The sequence below is a fragment of the Triticum aestivum genome, chromosome 2A (genome assembly GCF_018294505.1).
Source record: "Triticum aestivum cultivar Chinese Spring chromosome 2A, IWGSC CS RefSeq v2.1, whole genome shotgun sequence".
In the NCBI taxonomy this organism is placed as follows: Eukaryota; Viridiplantae; Streptophyta; class Magnoliopsida; order Poales; family Poaceae; genus Triticum; species Triticum aestivum.
This window is the reverse complement of record NC_057797.1, coordinates 426,133,126-426,138,362: the sequence shown is the minus strand read 5'-3', so window position 1 is coordinate 426,138,362 and position 5,237 is coordinate 426,133,126.

The following is a 5,237-nucleotide window of genomic DNA, read 5'->3' as shown; positions in this document are numbered from 1 at the left end:
AGAGTGGGCCCGGTTGTTGTCACTTCAGGGTTGTCAGATCATAACACGTAGTAGGTGACTATAACTTGCAAGATCGGATCTAGAACATGGATATAATGGTGATAACATAAATGGTTCAGATCTGAAATCATGGCACCTGGGCCCAAAGTGACAAGCATTAAGCATGGCAAAGTCATAGCAACATCAATCTAAGAACATAGTGGATACTAGGGATCAGGCCCTAACAAAACTAACTCAATTACATGATGAATCTCATCCAACTCCTCACCGACCAGCGAGTCTACGAAGGAATTACTCACTCCCGGTGGGGAGCATCATCGAATTGGCGATGGAGAATGGTTGGTGATGACGAAGAACGAAGATCCCCCTCTCTGGAGCCCCAAACGGACTCCAGATCAGCCCTCCCGAGGAAGAACAGGGCTTGGCGGCGGCTCCGTCTCGTGGATCGTGATAATTCTTTCTTCCTAAATTTTTTCTCCAAAAATAGGAATTTATAGTGTCATGGTTGAGGTCTACGGGGCCACCAGGTGGGTACAACCCACCTGGGCGTGCCAGGAGAGGGGGGCGCACCCTGGTGGGTTGTGCCCACCTAGGTGCCCCTCTCCGGCAGGTCTTGGCTCCAGAAATTCTTATTATTGATATAAAAAATCCTCGCAAAGTTTCGTTCCATTCCGAGAAATTTTATTTCTACACAAAAACAACACCATGGTAGTTCTACTGAAAACAACATCACTCCGGGGTTAGTTTCATTCAAATCATGCAAATTAGAGTCCAAAACAAGAGGAAAAGCGCAAGAAAAAGTAGATACGTTGGAGACGTATCAACTCCCCCAAGCTTAAACCTTTGCTTGTCCTCAAGCAATTCAGTTGATAAACTGAAAGTGAGAAAGAAAAACTTTTACGAACTCTTTTGCTTTTGTTTGCATAAATAAGCTTAAATAGCACCCAGGGTTTCAGCCAGCATTATAACTAGGGATTTTTGTATTCGTGCCCCTAGTTGGGTCACGCTAGACTGATTTGCCCCTATTTTTTCAACAATTACGGTTTTGCCCAGCTCACTTCACTCGCCTTGTGTTTTTTCCCTTCCGGGGCGGTTCTGACCAGTGAGCAGTCACCACATGGCGAACCGTGATTGGTCGGAACCACCCCGGAAAGGCAAAAACACAACGCGAGTGAAGTGAGCTGGGCAAAACCGCAATTATTGAAAAAATAGGGGCAAATCAGTCAAGCATGACCCAACTAGGGGCACGAATACAATTGTTCCTTATAACTAACCATGTCAACAATAACTCTTAAAGCTTATAATGCCTCATATCAATGACATAATTGTTGGGGAACGCAGTAATTTCAAAAAAAAATCTACGCACACGCAAGATCTATCATGGTGATGCATAGCAACAAGAAGGGAAGAGTGTTTTTCACGTACCCTCGTAGACCGTAAGAGGAAGCGTTATGAAAACGCGGTTGATGTAGTCATACGTCTTCACGATCCGGCCGATCCTAGTACCGAAAGTACGAAACCTCCGCGATCTCCACACGTTCAGCTCGATGACGTCCCACGAACTCTCGATCCAGCTAAGTGTCGAGGGAGAGCTTCGTCAGCACGACGGCGTGATGACAGTGATGATGATGCTACTGGAACAGGGCTTCGCCTAAGCACCGCTATGATATGACCGAGGTGGATTATGGTGGAGGGGTCACCGCACACGGCTAAGGGATCAATTGTCAACTTGTGTGTCTATGGGGTGCCCCCTGGCCATGTATATAAAGGATGGAGGGAGGAGGAGTCCTACTAGGACTACTAGTAGGGCGCACCCAAAGTGTGGAGTCCTACTAGGACTCCCTGGCCTTCATAGGGCGCACCCAAAGTGTGGAGTCCTACTAGGACTCCCTAGTCCTAGTAGGATTCCACCTCCCACATGAAATAGGAAAAAGGGAAGGGAGAAGGAGAAGGAAGGAAGGGGGCGCCCCCTTTCCCTAGTCCAATTCAGACCAGTCCATGGGGAAGGGGCGCGGCCACCCTTGAGGCCTTTCTCTCCTTTCCCGTATGGCCCATTAAGGCCCGATACGAATTCCCGTAACTCTCCGATACTCCGAAAAATACCCGAATCACTCGGAACCTTTCCGATGTCCAAATATAGCCTTACAATATATCGATATTTATATATCGACCATTTCGAGACTCCTCGTCATGTCCCCGATCTCATCCGGGACTCCGACAAACTTCAGTCATCAAATCACATAACTCATAATATAAATTATCATAGAACGTTAAGCGTGCGGACCCTACGGGTTCAAGAACTATGTAGACATGACCGAGACTCATCTCCGGTCAATAACTAATAGCGGAACCTGGATGCTCATATTGGTTCCTACATATTCTACCAAGATCTTTATCGGTCAAACCGCATAACAACATACATTGTTCCCTTTGTCATCGGTACGTTACTTGCCCGAGATTCGATCGTCGGTATCTCAATACCTAGTTCAATCTTGTTACCGACAAGTCTCTTTACTCGTTCCGTAATGCATTATCCCGCAACTAACTCATTAGTCACATTGCTTGCAAGGCTTATAGTGATGTGCATTACCGAGAGGGCCCAGAGATACCTCTCCGATACACAGAGTGACAAATCCTAATCTTGATCTATGCCAACTCAACAAACACCGTCGGAGACACCTGTAGAGCATCTTTATAATCACCCAGTTACGTTGTGACGCTTGATAGCACACAAGGTGTTCCTCTGGTATTCGGGAGTTGCATAATCTCATAGTCCGAGGAACATGTATAAGTCATGAAGAAAGCAGTAGCAATGAAACTGTAACGGTCATCGTGCTAAGCTAACGGATGGGTCAAGTCAATCACATCATTCTCTAATGAGTGATCCCGCTTATCAAATGACAACTCTTTGTCCATGGCTAGGAAACTTAACCATCTTTGATTAATGAGCTAGTCAAGCAGAGGCATACTAGTGACACTCTGTTTGTCTATGTATTCACACATGTACTTAGTTTCCAGTTAATACAATTCTAGCATGAATAATAAACATTTATCATGATATAAGGAAATATAATAACAACTTTATTATTGTCTCTAGGGCATATTTCCTTCAGTCTCCCACTTGCACTAGACTCAATAATCTAGTTCACATCGTCATGTGATTTAACACCAATAGTTCACATCTTTATGTGATTAGTTCACATCTCCATGTGACTAACACCCAAAGGGTTTACTAGAGTCGATAATTTAGTTCACATCACTATGTGATTAACACCCAAAGATTGATCATGTTTTGCTTGTGAGAGAAATTTAGTCAACGGGTCTACCACATTCAGAGCCATATGTATTTTGCAAATTTTCTATGTCTACAATGCTTTGCACGGAGCTACTCTAGCTAATTGCTCCCACTTTCAATATGTATCTAGATCGAGACTTAGAGTCATCCAGATCGGTGTCAAAGCTTGCATCGATGTAACTCTTTACGATGAACTCTTTGTCACCTCCATAACCAAGAAACATTTCCTTATTCCACTAAGGATATTTTTGACCGTTGTCTAGTGATCCACTCCTGGATCACCATTGTACCTTCTTGCAAAACTTATGGTGAGGTACACAATAGGTCTGGTACACAGCATAGCATATTTTATAGAACCTATGACTGAGGCATAGTGAATGACTTTTCATTCTCTTTCTATTTTCTGCCGTGGTCGGGTTTTGAGTCTTTACTCAACTTCACACCTTGCAACATAGGCAAAAACTCCTTCTTTGACTGTTCTATTTTGAACTACTTCAAAATCTTTTCAAGGTATGCACTCATTGAAAATATATCAAGTGTCTTGATCTATCTCTATAGATCTTGATGCTCAATATGTAAGTAGCTTCACCGAGCTCTTTCTTTGAAAAACTCCTTTCAAACACTCCTTTATGCTTTCCGGAAAATTCTACATTATTTCCGATCAATAATATGTCATTCACGTATACTTATCAGAAATGTTGTAGTGCTCCCACTCACTTTCTTGTAAATACAGGCTTCACCGCAAGTCTGTATAAAACCATATGCTTTGATCACTTTATCAAAGCATATATTCCAACTCCGATATGCTTGCACCAGTCCATAGATGGATCGCTGGAGCTTGCTCACTTTGTTAGCACCTTTAGGATTGACAAAACCTTCTGGTTGCATCATATACAACTCTTCTTTAAGAAATCCATTAAGGAATGCATTTTTGATATCCATTTGCCAGATTTCATAAAATGCGGCAACTGCTAACATGATTCGGACAGACTTTTAAGCATCGATACGAGTGAGAAAATCTCATCGTAGTCAACACCTTGAACTTGTCGAAAACTTTTTGCGACAATTCGAGCTTTGTATATAGTAACAGTACTATCAGCTTTCGTCTTCCTCTTGAAGATCCATTTATTCTCAATGACTCACCGATCATCGGGCAAGTCAACCAAAGTCCATACTTTGTTCTCATACATGGATCCCATCTCAGATTTCATGGCCTCAAGCCATTTTGTGGAATCTGGGATCATCATCGCTTCCTCATAGTTCGTAGATTCGTCAAGGTCTAGTAACATGACTTTCAGAGAGGATTACCGCACCGCTCTGGCGCGGACCGTACTCTGGTTGACCTACGAGGTTCGGTAGTAACTTGATCTGAAGTTTCATGATCATCATCACTAGCTCCCTCACTAATTGGTGTAGGAAGCACTGAATCTGATTTCTGTGATGAACTGATGTCTACTACACAACCTTCTTCTCGTAGACGTTGTTGGGCCTCCAAGTGTAGAGGTTTGTAGGACAGTAGCAAATTTCCCTCAAGTGGATGACCTAAGGTTTATCAATCCGTAGGAGGCGTAGGATGAAGATGATCTCTCTCAAGCAACCCTGCAACCAAATAACAAAGAGTCTCTTGTGTCCCCAACACACCCAATACAATGGTAAATTTTATAGGTGCACTAGTTCGGCAAAGAGATGGTGATACAAGTGCAATATGGATAGTAGATAACAGTATTTGTAATCTGAAATTATAAAAACGGCAAGGTAACTAATGATAAAAGTGAGCGTAAACGGTATTGCAATGCTAGGAAACAAGGCCTAGGGTTCATACTTTCGCTAGTGTAAGTTCCCTCAACAATAATAACATAATTGGATCATATAACTATCCCTCAGCATGCAACAAAGAGTCACTCCAAAGTCACTAATAGCGGAGAACGAATGAAGAGATTAT